Source organism: Symphalangus syndactylus, chromosome 1 (genome assembly GCF_028878055.3).
Source record: "Symphalangus syndactylus isolate Jambi chromosome 1, NHGRI_mSymSyn1-v2.1_pri, whole genome shotgun sequence".
Lineage (NCBI taxonomy): Eukaryota > Metazoa > Chordata > Mammalia > Primates > Hylobatidae > Symphalangus > Symphalangus syndactylus.
Genome location: NC_072423.2, coordinates 141550537 through 141576429, shown reverse-complemented (window position 1 = coordinate 141576429; position 25893 = coordinate 141550537). Strand labels below are relative to the sequence as shown.

Sequence of the window (25893 nt, the reverse complement as noted above, 5' to 3'; positions counted from 1 at the left end):
CTAACTAAAAAAATTAGAAAAATTGAAAAAAGGATCCAACTGAGTGAGGAAGACATCAGCATGAGGGGCGGCCTGCTGCGTGGTGGCTCCCAAACAGGAATTTTTTTTTTTTTTATAGGACTAGAAGGAATTTTATTAATTTTTTTTGCACACAAAACAATAAACATTTTCTAAAAATACATACAAACAAAAAGATGCATATCAAACATATTAGGAAGGTTGCACATAGGAAGACGGGGAATAGAAATGGGGGGTGGGAATTAAAGAAAATAAATGAGATGGGACTTTGTATGGATCGATGATAACAACTCAATCCTCTATTTGACAAAGAAGAAGGAGAAGGAAGAGGAAGAAAAAGCAAGTGGGATAAAGGATCAGAAAGGGCGGAAAATAGAAAAAATTAGAGTATGACTCCAGGGTAGACCTGTTTTGTTGTCGCTGGGTTGGTTGGTTGGTTTGTCTGTTGTATTTTTCATATGTTTCGTCATGTTGGCCAGGCTGGTCTCGAACTCCTAGCCTCAAGTGATCAACCTGCCTCGACCTCCCAGAGTGCTGGGACTACAGGTGTGAGCCACCACGTCCAGCCCCCACATTGCCTCTGTCCTCCATGGTAGACCTCCCAGACGGGGCGGCCAGGCAGAGGCGCTCCCCGCATCCCAGACGGGGTGGCCGGGCAGAGGCACTCCTCACTTCCCAGACAGGGCGGCCGGGCAGAGGCGCTCCTCACTTCCCGGATGGGGCAGCCGGCCAGAGGCGCTCCTCACAATCGGAGCGCCTCTGGCCGGCCGCCCATCATCTGGGAAGAAGTGAGGAGCGCCTCTGCCCTGCCACCCCATCTGGGAAGAAGTGAGGAGCGCCACTGCCCGGCCGCCCAAACAGGAATTTAAAGAGTAAGCAGGATGAGAAGAGCATTTGTGAGGGGGTGGGCACTGGTGGTGATACTGAGGCAGGAGAATAGGGTCTGGAGGCAGGGAACCTATGGCTGATTCACACTGACTTCCTAGAACTAAATCAAAAGGAAAACCCTAACTTTCCATGCCCAAGTAACAAAAGGACCGGAGGCTACTCCTTTTGTAAACCACCCCTTTTCTCTGTGGCAGATGAAAAATTCAAAGTACCTCTGATTGGTCCCCTCCCGCAACCAATCGGGGTGGTCACGGGCCAAACCTTCATTTGCGTAGGCTACTGTAACAAATTATCACAAGCTTCATGGTTTAAAATAACAGAAATGTTTTCTCTACAGTTCTAGAGTCCAGAAGTCCAAAATCAGCGTGTCAGCAGAGCTGAGCTCCCTCTGGAGGCTCTAGGGGAGAATCTTTCCTTGTTTTTTCCAGCCCGGAGAACCCTAATACAGATATCAATGTTAATTTCTTGATATTTATGGTTGTATGTTGATTAGGTAGGAGAATGACCTATACCTAACCACAGTACACAAGTATTCAGGGCCATCGGGACATCATGTTGGCAACTTATTTTAAAATGTTTAAGGAAAAGAAATCTTTACTGTTTCTGCAATGTTTCTATAAGTTTAAGATTATTTCAAACTAAAGGTTTTTTTTTAATTCAACAATGCTTGTGAAAGAAAAAAAGTATATGGTGGCCAGGTATGGTGGTTCATATCTGTAATCCCAACAATTTGGGAGGCCAAGGTGGGTGGACCTCTTGAGCCCAAAAGTTCCAGACCAGCTTGGGCAACATGAAGAAACCCCATCTCTACAAAATAATACAAAAAATTAGCAGAGCGTGGTGGCACACACCTGTAGTCCCAGTTACTCGGGAGGCTGAGGGGGACGCTCACCTGAGACTGGGAAGTCGAGGCTGCAGTGAGCTGTGATTGCGCCTCTGCATTTCAGCCTGGGAAATGTAGGGAGACGCTTGTCTGTAAATAAATATGTCATTTAAAAGCATATTGTAAACACTTTTCACATCAGCAGTTACATTCATGTAATATCACTTCAAATGTTTTTATACACTTGTAGAGATCATTGCTTGTTTAACCAAATCTTCTATTGTTGGACATTTACATTGTTTCCAACTTTGCATTATTTCAAACAGCAGTTTATTGAACATTATTATAGTACCATAGCTGAGTATATTCTTAATTATTTTCTTCACATAAATTTCTAGAAGTGCAAATGCAGCATCAAAAGGCATTCATTTGGCACTCTGTATACACGTATTTCCAAACTACCTTTTGAAATGCTAAATTCCCTTGCCACCAACAAACTTAGACCCTGCTTTAAGTAGAATGACAGGCCACTGCTCAGCCAGAATTCACAGCTCCTTAAATGCCCTAGCCAAGACTCAAATTGCCCAGACTCCAGTCCCAACTTCTCATTCCCACCTTAAATGCTTCTCCTGGTTAATATGGAGTCTCCATGCCAAGCCGATAATATTGCCCTTCAAAGTGTAAACCACATGTGTGAGCTGAGAATGGGCTTTTGAGTTAGACCAAAAGCTAGTATTTGATGCCCAGCTCAACTACTTATTAGCTCTTCTACTGTGGAGAAACTACTTACTGGTACAATATTTTAACCATATGATATGTTTTTATTAAATTCTAAGAGTAAAATCATCTTAAAATATGAAATTGCAAAGTCATGTGTGTTAGTCCAGGTCCTCTGAGAAGTAGATACAAACATGGTATTAAACATACAAGAATTGTATTAGAGAAAACACCTGTGGGAGAAAATAGGTGGGGAGCCAAGAAGGCCTGGAGACCCACCAGACTGACAGACTGACACAAGGAAAGAGGACCCAAGCAAAGGAAATAGGGGAGAAAAATTGAGTGGAAACATCCCAAACAGCCATGGCCATGCAATCTAAGGCAATCTCAGCAGAGCTTTTGCGAAGTCCTCAAGCTAGTCAGCTGGCAGAAGTCTGTCTCCTAGAAATGAGTCTGCCTTAGCATCTCAGCCACACCCTGTCATTGGCTTGGTGCAACCTCTGAGAAACACGGCCTGGTGCAAATGTGGCAGCGCACATCTGAGCACTGCAGCTCCGGCCCTTGCACAGTTATGCTCCCTAAAGTTACAGAGCTGCCAGTCACATGCTCATAGTGGCCATACCTCATTTATTCTCTGTCTCTGCAGGTTTCCAGCTGGGGAGCAACGCAACATTTAGCCCCATTTGGGGAATCAGCAGCCCAGACTCTGGAACAAATTCTGCCTCTCAGAAGGAGATAATGGATTATATTTTTCTATTCACAAAGAGATTTGGAAGACTTATAGGAATAAATTGAGGCAATCTTACCGAGGATCATAAGAGAAGACTAGAATAAATGAAGAAATATACTATTTCCCTGAATGGAAAAATTCTAATGTTATTAAAATATTATTTCTCTCCAAATTATTTGTCATTCCAGTCAAAATAACCATGGGATTGATTAAATTTTTCAGCTACTCATCTTAAAGAATAAATGGGAAGGAATGGTTTTAAAATGTTAGAAAGGATTAATAAAAGAAAGGTTCTTAAACTTAGCAGACATGGAAAATTATAATGTTTAGTCATTAAAACTGTGTGGAAGACAGACTGATGGAAATGATTAGAGAGCTTAATAACAGACCTAACTACAAAGAGTGTTTAGTCTAAATTAAATGAGGCCTTTTAAATCAGTTCTGAGATAATCGAATAAATGGTTTTGGAAAAGGCTACTTGGAAAAATAAAATCAGATCCCTAAATCTCACCAAACACCAAAATAAATTACAGATGGATTACATTTTTAATGTACCAAAAAAACTCAATAAAGTACTTTAAAATGTATGAGAGATTACTTATCTGAGTTTAGAGTGGAGAAAGCCTCCCTAAGCATACAAGCAGAAGCATAAACCCATAACATTAAAGATTGATAAATCTGACTACATTAAAATTTAAGACTTCTGCAAGTCCAAAAACACCACAAAAGATTCTGGGAATGTGGCAGTGGCAGATACGACATAGTTTTTGGTTCTTTCTGAATTGCCATGTAACAATAGAAAGAGAAACTATTTAGCAATGGCAAAATATGGCCAACATTAACAATAAACCTGGGTGACAGGGTATGCCCACAAACCCCAAAATTCAAGCAGATAAGGACAAACCACCAACAGCCACAATACCTGTATGGTATTGACATCTTTGCAGGAGGAAACAGAGAGAAGCCACCGGGTATCTGATGGGGTGAGAACAGCAAGACCATAGAACAGCTAACAGAAATCCACAGTAAAGAACAGCAGAACACCTTGACGGTGGACACTGGAAGACAGTTCCCATGAAAATACAAAACGATACAAAAAGAAACAAACAAAAAAAGGCATCTATAAAAAATGGCTGGCCGGGCGCGGTGGCTCAAGCCTGTAATCCCAGCACTTTGGGAGGCCGAGGCAGGCGGATCACGAGGTCAGGAGATCGAGACCACGGTGAAACCCCGTCTCTACTAAAAATACAAAAAATTAGCCGGGCGCAGTGGCGGGCGCCTGTAGTCCCAGCTACTCAGGAGGCTGAGGCAGGACAATGGCGTGAACCTGGGAGGCGGAGCTTGCAGTGAGCCGAGATCGCGCCACTGCACTCCAGCCTGGGCGACAGAGCGAGACTCTGTCTCAAAAAAAAAAAAAAAAAAAAAAAAAAAAAATGGCTAACAGATCTAAAAGAGAAGCAGTAGAAGATGACTCTGGAACATCTTGTTATAGCAGCTGATATGATTTGGCAGTGTACCCACCCAAATCTCATCTTGAATTGTAGCTCCCATAATCCCCACATGTTGTGGGAGGGACCTGATGGGAGGTAATTGAATCATGGGGATACTGTCCCCCATACTGTTCTCGTGGTGATGAATAAGTCTCATGAGACCTGATTGTTTTGTAAGGGGAAACCTCTTTTGCTTGGTTCTCATTCTCTCTTGCCTGCCACCGTGTAAGACATGCCTTTTGCCTTCTGCCATGATTGTGATGCCTTCCTAGCCACATGGAACTGTGAGTCCATTAAGTCTCTTTTTCTTTATAAATTACCCAGTCTTGGGTATGTCTTTATTAGCAGTGTGAAAATGGACTAATACACCAGGTAAAAAGGAACCGGTCAAAAACTACTAGAGTATTGACAAAATAACTCTGTACAGCCAACTCAAAGAGGATTCTACTGGCCAAAGATAAGACAATAGGCTCTCAAGAAGGTTAATCATTGCAATGATCTGAAATCCATCAAATAAATTTAAACCCAAGAGTTCATAAGAATACTAACTAATTGGGCTGGGTGCAGTGGCTCACACCTGTAAACCCAACACTTTGGGAGGCTGAGGTGGGTGGATCACCTGAGGTCAGGAGGTCAAGACCAGCCTAGTCAACATACTGAAACACCATCTCTATTAAAAATACAAAAAATTATCTGGGCGTGGTGGTGGGTGCCTGTAATCCCAGCTACTTGGGAGGCTGAGGCAGGAGAAACACTTGAACCCGGGAGGTGGGGGTTGCAGTGAGCCAAGATCGCGCCATGGCACTCCAGCATGGGCATCAAGAGCAAAACTCCATCTCAAAAAAAAAAAAAAAAAAGAATACTAACTAATTAATATTTTTAAAACCAAAATTAATCACTTTCAGAGGTTGATTGGAAACCAGTTAATTATCTTGCAGATCTAATTAATAAAGTACACGAATCAAGCATGTATTTTTCCTTCCTGTATAAGCTGCATCCTATATGAGTTATAGCACAAGAGTAATAAAAATTATATTTATGAGCATCTTCTAGCCAACAAGTGAAAGAGAAGTGATAGAATTTGAATAACAACATTTCATAACCCCCAGGGAATTATTAAATCTAGGCACAAAGCATTCGCAGCTGTTAACATCACCATCAGAGAGACCGTCAGACATCACGTGCCTCTTGATAAAACCGTCTACAGTCTTGCCAAATACACCAAACCTAGTCTGACCCAGTCTCTGAATACAGCTGCCAACTTGCAGAAATTAGATGACATTTAAAATTTCACCATGAGTATGCATTTAGTAAAACCCAAATCATGAATAGCTCTACAGATCAAATAGCCTGGTTTCTTCAATAAATACATTGTTATGAAAAGAAAGAAATGGGATGGGAGACAGTATAGAATAAAAGAACCTTAAACAACATACTAATATAACAAGAGTTGGCAGGGAAATTAGAATCCTTGTAGATTGCTACTGGGAATATAAAATAGTGCAGCTGCTGTTGAAAAAAAAGTTTAGCAGTTCTTCCAAAAGTTAGCTCTGTAGAGTTCTCATGTGATCCAGCAATTCCATTCCTAAGTATATATCCAAGAGAAATGAAAACACAAGTTCACACAAAAACTTGTACACAAATGTTCATAGGAGCATTATTCATACTAGCCAAAGACTGAAAACAACACCAATGTCCAATGGTTGATGAATGGATAAACAGTATGGTATATACTGCCGTGGAATATTATTTGGCCATAAAAAGGAATGAAGTACTAATACTTAATACAACATGCATAAACCTTGAAAATTTTATGCTAAGTGAAAGAAGCCAGATACAAAAATCACATTTCATATGATTCTATTAATATGAAATGTCCAGAATAAACACATCCTTAGGGACAGAAGGATTAGTGGTTGTCAATGGGAATAGGAAGTGAAATGGGAATAGGAAGTGACTGCTAATGGGTACAGGGTTTCTCTTGGGAGTGATGAAAATGTTCTGGATTTAGATATTGATTGTGAGTGAACAACTGTGAGAATGTGCTAAGAAACACTGAATTGTATGCTTTAAAAGGGTGAATTTTATGGTATGCAAATTATATTCCAATTTTAAAATAACAAATAAAGTGGACATATTAATTTTTAATGGATGACACTAAACCACACTGTTTACGGATGCACGCTTGGGTGTTCAAACTATAAAAGAAGTTATTTTATACAACTCAGGTAGTGGTTACTTGTTGGGGGAAGGAGGGAGATAAAGATGAGCATATAGGGACTTTGTGGGAGAGAACTTCTCTTTCTCCACCTGGGAAGTAATTACAAAGATGTTTGCTTTAGAATAATTCACTAAGCTATGTTTTCATTTTGTTTGGTCATTATATCCATGTTTTACAACAAAAACATTATTTCTAAAACATCATAAGATTAAAAGGCACCCTATAAAAAGTCCATCTATGATAGCAAATGATTAATATTCTTATTTAATAATCTTTAAAAAATAATAAGAAAAAACTTAGCTCACTTTAAAAATGGGCGAAGATATTTCATAGAAGACCTACGGTGAGCAATAAACGTATTTTTTAACGTTCAAATTTGCTTATTGTCAAGGAAATGCAAGTTCAAGTCAAACATAAGAGTGTGATTGATGATATTGGAAAAGATAAAAATAAAATGGCAATACCTAATGTCGTTGAGCATGGAGAGAAGTAGCATTCTCCTACAATGCTGATGGGAATCTAGTTTGTCATAACTTGTTTGGAGAGTAATTTGGCAATATTTAATATTACAGTTTTTTTCCAAAAAACCTTTTTAAAAATCTTTACTTAAATGACTTCACTTTTAAGAATTTAGTCCAAGGAAATTATCACGAAAGTTTGAAAAGGTATATAAACAAAGACGTTTAGCAAACTATTTATAGTTTTAAAAAACTAGAAATAACTAAATGTCATATATAATAAGGAGCTTGTTAAATTATCAACTCCAGGAAATAATATGCAGCCATAAACATGCAGAACACTTAATAATGTCGAAAATATTAGTAAGATGGTTTTGAAAAGAGAAAATTTAAAAGCAATGTCTACTGCAATACTATCATTTCCTTTTAAACATTTCTACTATTCCATATAACACACATAAATAACTGTGTGCAGAAGAAATGGGGATAGCTGATTTATCACAAAATGAATATCTGTTACCACCATCCAAGTCTAGAACTAAAATCTTTCAGGCATCCCCAAAATGCCCTCCTTCTACTTTCCAATCTCTATACCCTCCCTTCTCTGCAAATGAACCACATTCCTGATAGGATTGTAATCATTTCCTTTCTTTATACTTTCATCTCTTGCATATACATCAGTAAATGCTGTAATTTAGTTTGTTCTGATCTCAAACATTATGTAAATGGAATCATATATGTTCTTTTGTTCTTGGGATCTCTCACGCAACATTTTGGTTGTGAAGCTTATCCCTCTTGTTGCACATAGTAATCGTTTTTCATTGATGTATACACATAGGAATGGAAAAAGCCTTTCTAGTGGGTTGCATGAATATACCACAATGTCTTCATTCACTCTGCTCTTGAAGGACATTTAGTTTCCAGTTTGGGAATATGCCACTACAAACATTCTTCTAGATGTCTTTCATCACACAGGAAGCGCATAACTCCGTTGAGTGAATTAGGAATAGAATAACCAGACGAAGTGATATGTAGATCTTCAGCTTTTATAGATTATATCTAACAGTTCTCCAAATTGCCTATAACCATTTGTCACTCTCATCAGCACGGTGAGAGTTTCCATTGTTCATATCCTTAATAATACTGGTTATTGTTAGCCTTAATCACAGTATGGTTATGTAGCAATATCCTGTTGAGATTTGAATTTGTATTTTCCTTATTTCTAATAGCTTTATTGGCCATTTAGATGTAGTCTTTTATGAAGTGCCTATTCAAATCTCTTGCCCATTTTTTCTATTGGATTGTTTGTCTTTTCCTTTAAAAGTATAGAATATAAATGGAGAAAAAGATTTTTAAAATGGACTGCATGGATGCCTGCGAATGGCAATAATGACTATTTCTGAATGATGGAATTATGAGTGATTTCTATTTTCTTCCTTGTGCTTTTCTGTACTTTTCTAATTTCCTATAATGATTATGTATTATTTTCAGAAAGTTTAAGTGTTACACAATTATAATGAATAAAAACAACTGGTTTTAGCAAAAGACACTGTCCAGGAAATAAGTCTGAATACTGACTTGTTAAATTTACGGTATATGGGTAGAGTATCATTTATCTGAAATGCTTGGGACCAGAATTGTTTCAAATTTAAGATTTTTTTTATTTTGGGATAGTTGCATATACATACTGAGAGATCTCAGGAATAGGACCCAAGTGTAAACACAAAATTCACCTATACACCTTATACACATAGCCTAAAGATAATCTTATATGATATTTTGAATAATTTTGTGCATTAAACAAGATTTTGCCTGTGATCCATCACATGAGGTCAGGTGTAGAATTTTACACTCTAGTGTCATGTTGGTGCTCAAAGAAGTTTTCCATTTTGGAACATTTTGGATTTCAGATTTTTTGATTAGGGATGCTCAGTCTGTATTTGGATAATTTACGGTGGCGATTCTCAAACTATTACAAGGTGTTCCACAGCTAAAATTGAATAATAGTGTCCTTTTCCAATTTTCAATGGTTTCATTTATTTTGTTTAATGCCTTATTACCAAACTTAAAATACCAACTTACTGACTTATATACGTGTCAGTGAATTATTTATATGTCCAATAGGATCAAGAAGAAACAAAACAGAGAACTTTGAGCCATAATTAGGAAATCATTCTCTATATCAAGAATGTCTTCTTTCATTCTCATCAGAACTCATACTAATGTAGCAGCTTCTTAAATAAAAGTATTTGTTCTGATAAATCACAAGTTTCAAGGCGTTAGATTTCTTGTATCCAAAATAATTAATTATCAAACATTAATTAAATAGCTGTAGCCAATAGTGTATAGCATAAAAAAATTAAAACAGTGATTGCTCTCAAAGAAATGCCATCTAATAGGAGAAATAAATCAAGCTAACGGAAATAACAAAAATACGATAGTGTATAAAAAACACAGGGAGTCAAAGAAAACATATCTAAAAGTAAGACGAAGCCATAAAAGAAGGCCTAATACAAGATGAACATTAAACTTCCAGAAAGTAATTTTTCTTCATTATTGGGACTCTGCCTGATCACTCTGTCACAATAGATGCTACTTTACAACAATTAAGATTTTTAATCTAAATTAATGCTACCTTCTTATTTTTAAGATAATGGCAAGTTGATGGTTTTACAATAGTCTCAAAAGCTTTAGTTCCCCAGGATCCCAATCCTTTCTCTACTGGATTTTATGATATATGTATGTCTTATTTCTACACAGAAACACGCCTACTTTTGTCCTTGCCTAACCTGGAATATAACTTGAAGAAGCCCTTAAAACGTTATTAAAAATTAATTTCCAATTATGACTCTCAACACTTCTAAATTCCACACAACAACTTAGAGTCAGTTTTCATAAATGTTAAATTAGAATTTCGACACATAATTTAAAAGGAACTGTACAAGAATGTAAGTTTAAATAAGTTTGGAATGTCAGGGGAGGTGGCAGAGCAGGAAGCAACAAGGATCTGTCTCTTGAGGGAGACAACGATTTTACTGGCAGAATCTGTCTGATACAACTATTTGGGAATTCTATAGTCCACTCAAAGGCTTGCAGTTTCCAGGGGAAGGTGTGGTTAATTTTGATCAATTTCAGCCTAGTGCAGTAGCAACTATGCATCGTCCCACCCCCAGCTCTGGGGCAGGCAGCTGTGTTAGGGTGCCTAGAGTGGCTTTTAGGATACAGAGTGGGCAATAAGGACTTTGTTCTCCAAATGTTGGGGATCTGTGTTGTAATCATGACTGGTGCTTCTGGTTACAAAGAAGCAGACACAGAGGCAGGCAGCCACTGTTGCAACTCCCACTGCCATTGTTTAATACCACTCCAGCCAAAGCGGCTACCAGTGGATTTAAAGAGATGTTAAAAGACAAAAACTACAGAGTTAAGGATCCAATTGGCTTATACTTGTGACTCTAGAATCAGGAAGTATTTCATTCTAAAAAATAAAATAAATGCTCTGGTGAGCTGAGCAGAGAGACTTGGCTTTATAAGGAGAAAAGGGCTGAAAGCAAAAACAAGGAATAAAAACCAGACTGGGCCGGGCATAGTGACTCATGCCTGTCCTCTCAGCACTCTGGAAGTCCAACACAGGTGGACCATTTGAGGCCAGGAGTTTGAGACCAGCCTGACCAATATACCATAACCCCATCTCTACTAAAAATACAAAAATGCACACACCTGTCATCCTTCATCCTAGCTACTTGGGAGGCTAAGGCACAAGAATCACTTGAACCCAGGAGGTGAAGGTTGCAGTAAACCAAAATCATGCCACTGCACTACAGCCTGGGTGACAGGGTGAGACTCTGTCTCAAACAAAAACAAAAACAAAAAACAAACGAACAAAAAAGCATACTGGTCACTTTCATAGAGGCAGAAAGCAGAGAAACTATAGGAAGACAAGGGCAGGTCCCCAGTGAAACTCCACCTCCAAGCCGAAAGGCCTAAAACCCGTGGCGGAAAGTGAGAACTTCTGTACCCATTTGCCTGCTCTCTCCTGATTGGTTCTTTCTAAATAGTGTCTTTTTACCAACTGAATGTTGCCTTTTACAAAACTACATATGGCCCGCCCTGCCCCCCATCCTGTGGCTATAAAGACCCCAGATTCAGTCAGTAAGGAGAAAAAATGGCTGGATGTCAGGAAGAGGTGACTTGACTTCAGAGAAGCAGCTGGACATTGAAGAGTCAACTTGACTTCCGAGGAGAAAGGTAGAAAGTCAACTTGACTTCTGAGGAGAGAGGTAGAAAGTCAACTTGACTTCAGGAGAGAGTGATCTGCTCTTCCCATCCGCTTTCCAGCTCCCTTCTCTACTGAGAGCCACTTGCATCACTCAGTAAAAATCTTTGCATTCACCAGGCTTCAGTTGTCCACATGACCTCACTCTTCTTGGGTACTGGACAAGAGTTTGGGACCCACCAAATGCAGGTACCCAAAAAGGCTCACACTGGCCCTTTGCTCTCACTGGTGGAGGGCAGCCACCCCATGCAATGAGGCAAAGGGACCACTGAGCTGATAGCACTCTGCTGTCCTCAGATGGTGGAGCTAACAGAGCACTGTAACATACTACCTAGGGTTTTGGGGTCACAGGCACCCCCATCTGGATGATGCTGCAGGCCTGCCTAGAGTTTGCTCCTGCCAGCGCCAAAGCAGCCAGCCAGTTCCTACGCTCATTCGCTCATGTGCTCCCTCCCAAAAGGGGTTGAGCGTGGCAGCCTGAGTGAATAGGGTACCCCTGTTGCAAATCCTGCAAAGGGGTCAAGGAAAAATCCTGCATCAATTTCCAAATGATTTTTGTTATAGGGTTTAGAAGGAACTTTCTTATTATGCTGGCTCAGTGCAACTGATTGCTGTGAATCTTCTGTTTCTTGGGAAAATGGCCTTTTTCAAAGTTCAGTTTGATTATGTGGCACTTAGCATGAGTGAGTCCATTTAGGTTTGGTCAGGTCTGCTGGAAACTAGAGCAGAAGCTTAGTCCAAATAATGGCCTTCCATAAATTTTGTTTGACAAAGACAATGCCTTCTTTTTCTCATTTATTTCCCCCTTTTTCTACCTTTGGAAGCCAGGCATTTAAGATTGGACATTCAAAAGCAACTGCATATTTGTGGGAATATAAAAAGTCAACAAACATGCCTGAGACATAGGCTCAGCAAAGACATGAGAAGACCTTGAGTTTACATCTCAGGCTGATCTCACACAGAGGGTAATACCCCACTGAAAAAAAAATTTAAAAACAGCAAACAAAAACAAAAGAAAACCAAAATGGAGAAAAATCTGTTTTCCAGAGTTACCAAATTATAAAATCCAAATATGCAGTTTTCAATGAAAACATTAAAAGACACAAAAAGAAACTAGAAAGTGTAGCCTATTCAAAGGTAAAACAAATAGACTGAAACCATCCCTGAGGAAGTTCAGATGGTGGACCTACCAGAAAAATACTTAAATAAAACAGCTGTCTTAAAGATGCTCAAAGAGCTAAAGGAAGATGTGGACAAAGTCAGAAATATGTATGGAATATCAATGAAGAGACAAAAATCAAAGCAGAACAAAAGAGAAATTCTGCAACTGAAAATTATAACTTGAATAGAAAACTCACTAGACGAATTTAAAGGCAGACTAGAGCAGGCAGAAGAAAGAATCAACAAACTTGAATGTAGGAGAATTGAATTATTGCCTCTGAGGAAAAGTAAGAAAAAAATGGAAGAAAAGCGAACAGAGCCCAAGGAACTTGAGGAAATACATCAGGTGGACAAGCATATGCATTGTGGAAATTGCAGAAATAGAAGAGAGAAACAGAGAAAGGGGCAGAGAGATTATTTCAAGAAATAATGGCCAAAAACTTTGATGTTCTATGTGAATCCACAAATCTAAAAAGTTCAACTAACTCCAAGTAAGATAAACTCAGAGACCTATACAAAAATGCATTATAATCTGTCAAAAGCCAAAGAAAGATAAAAAAATCTTAAAAGCAGCAAAAAACAAATTCATCCAATACAAGTAATTCTCAATAAAATAACCAACAGATTTGTCATCAGAAAACCTTGGAAACCGAAGGTAGTGGGTTGGTATATTCAAAGTGTTGAAAGAAAAATAAGTGTCAACAAGAATTCTATGTCAGGCAAAACTGTCCTTCAAAAATGAGGGAAAAATTAATACATTCCCAGAAAAACAAAAACTGAGGGCATTCACTACCATTAGACATGCCCTGAAATAAATGCCAAAGGTAATACTTGAGATTAAAGTGAAAGAACAAAAGACGGTAACATGAAGTCACATAAAGAAATAAAGATCTCTGGTAAAGATAAATATCTGGTTTAATTGTAAAGCCAGTATTATTATAACTTTAGTTTGCAACGCCAATTTTTATTTCCACGTGATTTAAAAGATAAATGCATAAAAAAATCAGCAGTCTATGTTTTGGAGTATATGATGTATAAAGATACGATTGGTGAAATCAAAGATATAATTAGTGAAAGGTGGTGGAGCAGGAGCCATATAAGACCACAGTGTTTCTGTGTAATTGAAGTTAAAAAGGCATAATTTCAAATTTATGGCCTGCCATGGCATGAAATGGAGTATAGTGGGGAGAAAAGACGTGGGAAATCTTATTTAATCAATATGACAAAAAATAAGTAGATTGGCAGCTTTGAAAAAGATAAGCTTGGTGTCTTGAACTTTCAATGAAGGCATGGGTTGAAATCAGGAAGCTTCTGTCATGGCCTCCTAGGAACGTCTTATCTCTGCTGCTAGGCTGTAAGTGGCTCCGGGTTGGGATACCTATTCTGCAAGATTCACCTCATTATCCTTCATTGTCTCCAGGCATATAAAAAGAGATAAATTCTAGGACAGACAGAGTATTTGTATGAACTTACAACGTGTTCCCGTAGTTTGTTTAGTGTTGCCAGGGAAAAAAATAGTAATTATACAATGGAGAAATTAGACAGCACCTTGAACAAGTGAACAAAATAAATGTTATCAATGATGGGCAAATAGACATTTTATGCTTTCAGATATGATACCCTGAGAAGGACATATCAAATATGTGGTATTCTAGCCAGGAATACACAAATGAATCTAACAATGAGGAAGGAATGAACAAGTCCAGAATGACGAACATTCTATTTAAAAGAAAATGAAGTGAAACTACGTTCTTCAAAAATATTGAAGTCATGAAAGACCAAAAAAAAAAAAGAAAAAAGAGGCCGTGGAAATGATCTGGACTAAAAAACACTAAAGGAAAAATGAATGTAATACCTGATCCATGACTGGACTCCACTAGAGGAGGAAATGCTGTAACAGACATTATTGGTGAATTAAAATACTGGAATAGAGATGGCAGATGGGTGAAACTATTTTATTAAGGTTAAATTTACTGACATTGATAATTATATTGTGGCTATGTAGAAGAATACCCATTTTTGGCTGGGTGCAGTTGTTCATGCCTGTAATCCTAGCACTTTGGGAGGCTGAGGCAGGTGTGTCACTTGAGGCCAGGAGTTTGACACCAACCTGGCCAACATGGCGAAACCCCATCTCTATAAAATACAATAATTAGCTGGGTGTGGTGGTGGGTGTCTGTACTCCCAGTTATTTGGGAGGCTGAGGCAGAAGAATCCATTAACCCGGGAGGTAGAGGTTGCAGTGAGCCAAGATCATGCCACTGCACTACAGCCTGGATGACAAAGCGAGATTCTGTCTCAAAAAAAAAAAAAAAAAAAAAAAAAATATATATATATATATACATATATACACACACACACATACACATATACATATATCCATTTTCTTATAAAATATACTCTGAAATGTTTAGGAGTAAAGAGCTATGATGTATAAAATTTATTCTCAAATTGTTCAGTATAAATATTATACATACACACGCATTTATGCAGAGAGAGAGAGCATCTGTACAAATAATAAAGCAAAGAAATTAAAAGGTAATAATAAGTGAATCCAGGTAAAGGATATGTATTGTTTGTTTGCTAGGGCTGCCGTAACAAAATACTATGAACTAGGTGGCTTAAACAATAGAAATTTTTTGTCTCTGTTCTGCAGGGTAGAAGTATGAGATTAAGGCATTGGCAGGGAAGGTTCCTTCTGAAGGCTGTGGGAGACAATCTGTTCCATGCTTCTTTCCTAATTCTGGGCAATTTGCTACCAGTCTTTGGGGTTCCTTGACTTATAGACATATCACATTGATCTTTGCCTTTATGTTCACAGGGCATTCTCCCTGTCTCTGTGTCCAAATTTCCCCTTTGAAAAAGGACACATCAGATTAGGGCCCACACTAATGACTTCAAGTCAAACATCTGTTTAATTCTGTAAAAACCCTATTTCCAAATAAGGTTACATTCTGAGATACTATGGGTCTAGATTTCAACCTGTCTGCTTTGAGGGGGACATGATTAAATTCATAACAAGTATATAAATAATTTTTATACAATTTTTATTCATGTAGATTTTCTGTAAGCTTGAAATTATTTCCAAGTAAAATGTTTTTTTTTTTAAAAAAAAAAAAAAAGGAAAAGAAATTCCTGTATAGCCCAGTGAGCGAAGTATAAAACCTAATCCAGGAAGAGGTACAGGGTATGCCAAATGAGTTGCAGGATTCTGCTAATTTGTATTAATAGGATCCCTGGAATTGACAATAAGGTTATTGATCAAATGGGACAAATTATAAAATTAGGGCCAAATTTATCAATATGAGTGCATTTTCCAGGAATTCCAGACTCAGTATGTCCAGTAGCAATCAAGGAACTGTTTTTTGTTTGTTTGAGACAAGGTCTTGCCCTATTACCCAGGCTAGAGTGCAGATGCATGATTATAGCTCACTGCAACCTTGAACTCCCGGGCAATCCTCCTCCCTCAGCCTCCCACGTAACTGGGCTTACAAGTGCATGCTACTGCATGTAGCTAATTTAAAAATTTTTTTGTAGAAATGGGTCTTGCTATGTTGCCCAGGCTGCTTTCAAACTCTTGGCCTCAAGCAATCTTTCCATTTTGGCCTCCCAAAGTGCTGACATTACAGGCATGAAACTGCTTTTCAAACGGTCATGCTTTTGTTCTCAAACTTATGGGCTTACACTGTGATTCTCCTATTAGACCTTTTCAGAGGTTCCACACGGCACCCCTACTTGTCACAAACACTATGAATTCTATTGAATGTGTTAGAACAATTGCAGATCTCTCTCTTGCTTCGATCCTGAAATGAGTATTCAGTACCAAATGGCTCCAAGCGAGGCTGAAACATGGCCTAGACTCAGATGCTGGAATTTTCCTAGCATGCTTTAGAGAAACGAGTATGGTGGCCGTACCAGTCAGTTCTCACACTGCTATAAAGAAATGCCCAAGACTGGGTAGTTTATAAAAGAAGTTTAATTGACTCACAGTTCTACATGCCTGGGGAGGCCTTAGGAAACTTACAAGCATGGCAGAAGGGGAAACAGGCATGTCTTACAAGGTGGCAGGAGAGAGCGAGCGAGCCCGAGGGCAGGAGGAACTATCAAACGCCTATAAAACCACCAGATCTGGTAAGAACATACTCATCATGAGAACAGCACGGGGGAAACTGCCCCCATGATCCAATCATCTCCTGCCAGGTCCCTCCCTTGACACACGGGGATTATGGGAATTACAATTTGAGATGAGGTTTGGGTGGGGACACAGAGCCAAACAATATCCGTGACTTAATGAGACGGGAATGCTGGAAGGAATTCATTATCTGCAGTCTGCTCAGCAAACCCGTACCATACACACCAGGAGGGCCCAGAAATGTATTACTGAAGGAAGCATCAACATCCATAAAAATTTTTGTGTTGGCTATCCTGTGGCCCAGAGAGGCTGGCATGAGATACTGCCATAGAAGTGGGCTTCCTGATTTCAATGGGAATAATGGGATTCTTGCATAGTAGAAGTCACGTGGCAGCACTTGACCATCAGAGGCAATAACCCTAATAGGTCACAGGGATACAGTGGCAACTAGAGCATTTTGGCTGTCAGAGTTGGTAGCAATAGCTAATGAATCATAAAGGTCCTAGGAATACAACAGATGGGCAGCCTACAGATGTATGACTTGATTTATAACATCAGAGAAAGTCAAAGCCAAGTGATCAGAAATCTGACTTGAGTAACCATCGTGGGAAGAACCCAATTCCCAGACTGCAGCCAGTTCATACATCCAGAGTTCCTTAGCTGAGGTGGAGGCCAGATCCCTTTTAGGAAGGACTCTGCAACTTGATCACAATTTCATACGATACATCATCCTCAAAACCTTCCACAGAGGGACCTCCAACTATTTAACAGGGTGACTGGCCATTAAAGGAATGGAAAACCCAGGCCTCCTGGTGTTATCAGATACTTACTCTGAATTAATATTGACCACATTAGTCTACTGGTCAGGTGATAAGTGTGTTTTGGTCCAAGCCCATCTCACAGTGGGTCCAATGATGCTCACAGGAAATGATCCTGTGATTATTTCCCCATGGATACATTTCACAACTAGCAAAAAGAATCCTCGCATCCATTCCCTGACTAATAAAATAGGAGCTTGTATTAGTCCGTTTTTACACTGCTATAAAGAACTGCCCGAGAGTGGGTAACTTATAAAAGAAAGAGGTTTAATTGACTCACAGTTCAGCATGGCTGGGGAGCCCTCAAGAAACGTGTAATCATGGCAGAAGGTGAAGAGGAAGCAAGGCACCCTCTTCACAGGGCAGCAAGAAAGAGAATGACACAGGAGGAACTACTGAACACTTATAAAACCATCAAATCTTTTGAGAACTCACTCACAATCAAGAGAACAGCATGGGGAAATGGCTCCCATGATTCAATTACCTCCAACTGGTCTCTTCCTTGACACGTGGGCATTATAGGGATTACAATTAAAGATGAGATTTTGGGTAGGGACACAGCCAAACCACGTGAGACTTATTACATAGGAAGGGTAGAACTACTATGTAAGAAGAGTAGAAACACTGTTGCCAAAATAGTAAACCAAAAGCAACACTGTATCCTCAAAGGGAATTGCAGAGATTAATGTCACCATCAGATCCTTGAAAGATGGACGGTAAATGGCTCCCATGATACCTCAGTTAACACAGCAGAGCATTCATCTTGAAAAAACTAGATGGATCTTGTAGAACAACTATGTTATAACCTTAATCAGGTAGTGCTGCCAGCTGCAGATGCTGGTTTAGATGTGTATCTTCCTTTTGTAATTTTTTGTTATTTTTTTTAAGACAGGGTCTTGCTCTGTCACCCAGGCTGGAATGCAGTGGTGCAATCACAGCTCATTGCAACCTCCACCTCCCAGGTTCAAGCGATTCTCCTGCCTCAGGCTCCCCAGCAGCTGGGACTACAAGCGTGCCCCACCACGTCCAGCTAATTTTTGTATTTTTACCATATCAGCCAAGCTGGTCTCGAACTCCTGACCTCGTGATCTGCCCGCCTTGGCCTCCCAAAGTGCTGGGATTACAGGCGTGAGCCACCACCCCCAGCCTATATTATTTTTTATAGAGACGGGGGTCGCCCAATGTTGCCTAGGATGGTCTCAAACTCCTGAGCTCAAGTGAGATATGTATCTTTATACTACAACAAATTAAGACTCGGTGTGGTGGCTTGTGCCTATAATCCCAGCAATTTGGAAGGCCAAGGCAGGAGGACTGCTTGAGGCCAGAAGTTTGAGACTAGCTTGGGCAACATAGCAAGACTCCCATCTCTGCAAAATAAAAATTTTTAAAACTTAGCCAGGCATGGTGACACGTGCCTGAAGTCCAGGCTACTCAGGAGGCTGGGGTGGGAGGATCACTCGAGCCCAGGAGTTTGAGGCTGCAGTCAGCCATGAATGTGCCACTGCACTTCAGCCTGGATGACAGAGAGAGACTCTGTCCTTAGAAAAATAATTTAAAAAAATTTAAATAAAAACAAATTAATATAGCTCCTGATACCTGGTATGTAACGCTTCCCCTAGCAAATGCCAGTTGAGTGGCGCTCAAAGCAGGATAAGCCTCTACAACTACTGTAACAGATGCGATAGAATTCAGAATGGTTGTGACAGAGGGATGCTGTTTGGAGCCTCTGATATGGCTAACAGAAGAATCACAGTGCAAGCCCAAACCATGCCCATTTGAACACCAGAAACTAGACTGTTAATGGAGCCTGGTAGAGACTGAACCCCTGATCACAAACTATCAACTGACATGTGATCTCAGCTGCCCATCATGAATTTGATATTATCTTAAATATCATTTATGACCCCACCATGAAGTTGGAACTGTACTTCGACTATGCTATAGTACTAGTATTCTATTACTTAGTAGAAATACAATATTTATGAAAGGGCCTCAGCAGGTCTGAAAAGCACAAGATTTCATCAACATGGCTCAGAACGCCACGTGGCTACATCTACTGCCTCACCACCCTTCCCTGAACTCACATCTTAGCCTCTTGGGAGCACCTGGTATACAGAAGGGTGTGCATGGTATGTGGTCATCGGGAGGCAGGCAGCCTCTGAATGACAGCCATCTTCAGTGGTAACCCTAAAACACAATGAAGGGAAATATTTCCAGTAGGTAGGACTTTGGGCAGTTCATTTGGGTGGTCCACTGTGGAAAGACACCCTGAAGTACAGCTCTCCACTGGCAAGAGCAGTGGCTGACAGACTTGTCTGACAGGTCAGGGATGTCAAAAGAAAAAAATTGGAATACTGGTGTCAAGGAGGTCTAGCAGAGGAGTATGTGGACACTTAGAATGGGCACAAAGAGTGAAAACAGCTGCATTCTCTGTAAAACCTCCCCAGAGGACATCTATAGTGAAGAAGCACCTCATTAATCAGGTGGAAACAAGATGACCCACCCTGTGATGTCAGTCTCTTTCACCAGCCATTTGGGGTTTGCTCAGTGGGTCCATGGAAAGAACAGCCATGGCACCAGAGATGCTATGTATGGGCTCAGCATGGCTTACCCTCACCAAGGATGACGTGCCTAAAACTACCAATGAGTGCCCAGTCAATGGAAGAAGCCAGAACAACACCCTCAATATGGCACCATTCCCCAGCAGGATTAAATAGTCACTTGGTGGAAAGCTGATGACACTGGACCTTTTCCATCGTGGAGGAGGCAGTGATTTGTCCTCATGGGAATTCATACTATTATGGATTCAGATTTGTCTCCATAACACTTCTGCCTGTCCCACCACCATTCATCCATGTACAGAGCACCTTATTCATTACCACTGTATCTTGTTTTCTGTTAATTATTACCTCGTGACTTAGTCTGTTTTCTGTTGCTTATAACAGAATACCAGAAACTGGGTAACTTATAATGAACTTTATTGCTTACAGTTCTGAAGACTGGGAAGTCTGAGGTTGAGGGGGCACCTCTGGTAACAGCCTGCTTGCTGCTGGAGACTCCCTAAAGGGTCCCAAGGCAGTGGAGGGCATTGCATGGTGAGGGGGCTGAGCATGCTAGCTTGAATCTCTCTGCCTCTTTTTATAAAGCCACCAGTTCCATTCCCATGATAACCCATTAATCCATTAACCAATAAATCCATGAATGGATTTGTCCATTCCTAAGGGCAGAGCCCTCATGTTCCAGTCACCTCTGATAGGTCTCATCTCTCAACACTGCCTCATTAAGAGTTCAGTTTCACCACGAGATTTGGAGAGGACATTCAAACCATAGCCCATTGTATCCCACACAATATCACTTCAGACCTAAGAACTGATTTTATGGCAAAAGAAATATAGCAAAGGGAACAGACTCAAGGAATTCCTTGGTCTTACCCTGTTCCCATCACCCAGAAGTAACTGGCCTGAGAGAATGGTGGGATATGGTCTTCTGGAGGCTTAATTATGGGGTCAGCTAAGCCATATCCTTTGAGGTTGGGTACCACCCTATGGAGAAGTATATGCTTTAAATCAATCAAAGGCGGAAGGAGCTAGTAGCCTCTCAAAATATACTAATAACCCACTAACAGAACGTTCCCCAATCTTGTGCTCTGAGGACTTGGAAGAAGCTCTAATTCCTAAGGGAGGAGGGTTTCCACAGGAAACATAGTCCTGGTTCTATTGAATTGGAAGTGAAACTGCCTCCTGAGCATCTGGGCTTCCTTTTTTTTTGTTTGTTTTTGTTTTTTTGTTTTTTTTGAGACGGGGAGTCTCGCTCTGTCGCCCAAACTGGAGTGCAGTGGTGCGATCTTGGCTCACTGCAACTTCCGCCTCCTGGGTTCAAGCGATTCTCCTGCCTCAGCCTCCCGAGTAGATGGGACTACAGGTGTGTGCCACCATGCCCAGCTAATTTTTTGTATTTTTAGTAGAAATGGCGTTTCACCGTGTTAGCCAGGATGGTCTCGATCTCCTGACCTCATGATCTGCCTGCCTCAGCCTCCCAAAGTGCTAGGATTATAGGCGTGAGCCATTGAGACCGGCCCTGGGCTTCTCATACTATGGAACTAACAGGTGCAAAAGAAAGGGGTTACTTTATTGGTCAGACGATTGATCCTGATAACTAAGAGGAAATAGTTGCTGTTACATGAGCGATGCAGGAGGGGCTATATCTGGAACACAGAAGATCCATGGAAGCACCTCATGTCCCTCCAGTAATAACTATCGTCTTCGTTTGGGCTTCCTAGAAGTGCCTGAGACAGGAATCTGGGAGCACATGATTTATTGAGGAGGTGCTCGTCAAGAAAAACCTACAAAGCGGGTAAGAAGAGTAGAGAAGAGGGAAGAGCTGAGCATGTGTGTCTCAGACAGATCCAGCCTTGGCCCCATCCACCAGGGAGGACTTTGAAATACAAATTATGTCACACGTTTGCCCCCTTTGAGGCAGGGTCACTAACGTTTTTACTGTGTATCACCCCCTTGGGAGTGGCTAACTCGTCCAGGAAGCTAAGGGCAGTTCTCTATGGAAGGGAGCAGTTGTGAGCAGTTAGCAGCCAATACTGACAGCAGCAGGGAGTGGTTGTACTGCCCGGCAAAGGCGATCTGAGCAGGGCATACAACATCTACTGTAATCAATGGGAAACAGCAGTAATCTAACGCAAACACGTACTCTACTGGAAGATACCAGGAGAAATAGACAGAAACTATAGAGTGAGGATAACTGGTAACAGATTCTCTAAGGAAGCCAAGGGTATAGGATTAGAAGCACAAGTGAGGATTTTGGCCTTGAACAAAAGGGACTCTTTATCCCTTGAAACTAGACAGAATGAAAATTGTATAAAATTAGAGGCTTTATGTACATTTGTAGGGAAGGGTCAAGACATTTAAAATTCACCTAAATTTTATTGCTAGCCTACTATCAGTAAGTGTCAGGCACGTTTTAGGGGCTAGGAAAGCCACAGCATAAAAGACAGGTCAGGTCCATGTCCTGATGGAGCTTACTGTCTGGTAAACCATCAGTTATGAAACAGCATAAGGACTGGGGGAACAGGGGAGGGGTAGGGGCAGAATAGGTTTCCCTGGGAAGTGTTGTCTGAAACTCAATTAGCCCAATGAGGCCGGCAGGGGGCAGTGTTCTAGGCAGGACAGAGGTGATATTAGCAAACAGTACACATGAATGTGTGGAAATGACAAAGAACATACTACATTGAAGAACTGAAAGAATTTCTGGGCGGAGGCTCCTAGCGAATGATGGGGCAAAGAGCTAGCTGCAAACCCCATGGAAGCACAATTATAAACTATCAAGGGTTTTTAAGAATACATATACGGGCCAGGCGTGTTAGCTCATGCCTGTGATCCCAGCACTTTGGGAGGCTGAGGTGAGTGGATCAGTTGAGGTCAGCAGTTCCAGAGCAGCCTGTCCATCATGGTGAAACTCCGTCTGTACTAAAAATTCAAAAATTAGCCCGAGTGTTGGCACAAGCCTGTAGTCCCAGATACTCGGGAGGCTGGGCCAGAAGAATCACTTGAGCCTGGGAGACAGAGGTTGCAGCGAGCTGAGGTCACGCCACTGCACTCCAGCCTGGGCGACAGAGAGAGACTCCCTCTCTCAAAAAAAAAAAAAAAAAAAGAATACTTATCTGGGCCCATTGTGCTGGCTCATACCTGTAATCCCATCACTTTGGGAGGCCTACGCAGGTGGATTGCTTGAGCTTAAGAGTTCAAGACCAACCTAGGCAATATTGTGAGACGCTATTGCTACAAAAAATTTAAAAATTAGCCAAGTGTGGTGGCACACGCCTGTAGTCCCAGCTACTTGGGAGGCTAAGGTGGGAGGATTGCTTGGGACTGGAGGTTGAGGCTGCAGTGAGCCATGATCATGCCACTGCAGTCCAGCCTGAGTGACAGAGAAAGACACTGTTTAAAAACCACACAACGCAAAACAAAACAAAAACACATATATGATCAGATGTATAGTCTTGAAAGATAAATAGGGCTGTGGTATTCAAACTTGGAGTTTAAGGGCTGGGCGTGGTGAGTCATACTTGTAATGCCAGCAGTTTGGGATGCTGAGGAGGGTGGATGGCTTGAGGCCAGGAGTTTGAGACCAGCCTGGCCAACATGGCAAAAACTTGTCTGTACTAAAAACACAATAATTAGCTGGGTGTAGTGGCGTGTGCCTGTAATCTCAGCTACTCGGTAGGCTGAGGCACAAGAATGACTTGAACCGAGGATGAGGAGGTTGCAGTGAGCTGAGACTGCGCCACAGCACTCCAGCCTGGACGAGACAGCAAGACTCTGTCTCAAAAAAAAAAAACAAATAGTGGATACAGTGGCAGGATAAGAAGGCAAAGACATGAACATATTGAATGTCTGAGCACAGGGTTTAGCATGAGTGGGAGAGGAAAAGCCCAAAGGGTGGCAGATGCACCCAAAGGAAAATGTAGGTATCAAGGGGATAGAGGCTCATGAAGGTAAAATCAGGGAGAAGGGAAAGTAGGAAATTATTAAAAAGAACCAAGGAGAGAGTTGAGGGCAGGGAAGTTAAGAGGTTATGTGAGGAAACTGGGAGTTTGAAGATTTTGAAGTGGAAGGGGAAAAGCAATGTAGAGTTTAATTCAAATCACTGAACTGAGCTCACAGAAATTGAAGCCGGGTGCTGGATGCAGGGCATTTTACGTGACTTAGAAGTTGTCAAGGGCCGGTGTGGTGGTTCACACCTGTAATCCCAGCACTTTGGAAGGCCAAGGTGGGTGGATCACAAGGTCAGCAGTTCAAGACTAGCCTGACCAACACGGTGAAACCCCATCTGTACTGAAAATACAAAAAAAAAATTAGCTGGGCATGGTGGCTGGCGCCTGTAATCTCAGCAACTTGGGAGGCTGAGGCAGAAGAATCACTCGAAACTGGAAGGCAAAGGTTGCAGTGAGCTGAGATTGTGCCACTGCACTCTAGCCTGGACAATAAGAGCAAAACTCCGTCTTAAAAAAAAAAAAAAAAAAAAAAAAGTTGTCATGGAGAAGAAAATGAGCTAGGCGCCTCAAGTCTCCAGTGAGTCAAAATCACACCAAGGAGGCCAAAAGATGTAAACTCACTTGGTGTGGTACCTCCCTTCTGTACTTTGAGATGCCAGCATAACACTGCAGGAGAAATGTGTGGCTGGGGACCATTCAAAATCAACAAGCTGACTAGAAAATAACCGCAAACCTTACGTTGTATTCTGGCAAAAAGTCTAGAGGCCCTCTCAAGGTTGGCATCTAAAATACATACAGAGGCTGGGCGCAATGGCTCACGCCTGTAATCCGAGCACCTTGGGAGGCTGAACCAGGAGGATCACTTCAGCCCAGGAGTTCAAGATCTGCCTGGGCAACATAGGGAGACTGTGTCTCTACAAAAAAATTTAAAAATTAGCCACATGTGGTGGCACACACCTGTAGTCCCAGCTACTCCAGAGGCTGAGGCAGGAGGATGGCTTGAGCTTGGGAGGTCAAGGCTGCAGTGATCCATGATCAAGCTGCTGCACTCAGTCGCAGTCTGGATTTCAGAGCAAGACTCTGTCTCAAAAACAAACAAACAAACACAGAATTTCCTTATTTAGCCTCTAACTTTAAAACCTTAATTTACAATTTTTATTCCACAGAACACTAAGCTGACGAACAAGTGTGGAGTTGTTTTTTTATTTTTGGTAAAGACCAAAACCAGAAAGTTTAATGACCAAATCAGTCATTTTTACCATTTGAAAATTCTAACACTTCATATATTAACATCAATGAAATAATTTTAAAAATTCAAGCTAGCAATCTGCTTTTATGCTCTACACTTTATAAGATAAAAATTATCCTGCTCTGTTTAAATCCAATTTTCTACCTTCTTCTATTCTACAAAGCCAAAATAATTGTATCACTGAGTAATCCTGGCCTATAAAGTAATCATACAGTTCTGCTGTTCTGTGCATAATTAGGGGATATTAAACAGTGCTTTGAAGCCCAGCGCGGTGGCTCATGCTTGTAATTTCAGCACTTTGGGAGGCGAAACAGGGCGGATCACCTGGGGTCGGGAGTTCCAGACCAGCCTGGCCAACATGGTGAAACCCTGTCTCTACTAAAAATACAAAAATTAGCCGGGCTTGCGCG

General features: G+C 40.9%; 1 protein-coding gene across 2 annotated transcripts in view; it reads right to left on the bottom strand.

The window, feature by feature from the left end:
* The window catches only part of CSGALNACT1 (chondroitin sulfate N-acetylgalactosaminyltransferase 1), a 415609-nt gene that overhangs the window by 388848 nt on the left and 868 nt on the right, over positions 1-25893 (bottom strand). For both annotated transcript variants that reach the window (XM_063637633.1, XM_063637658.1), the window contains exon 2: positions 25192-25314. The gene's annotated coding sequence lies outside the window, so the exon portion shown is untranslated. The remainder of the gene's footprint in view (positions 1-25191; positions 25315-25893) is intronic.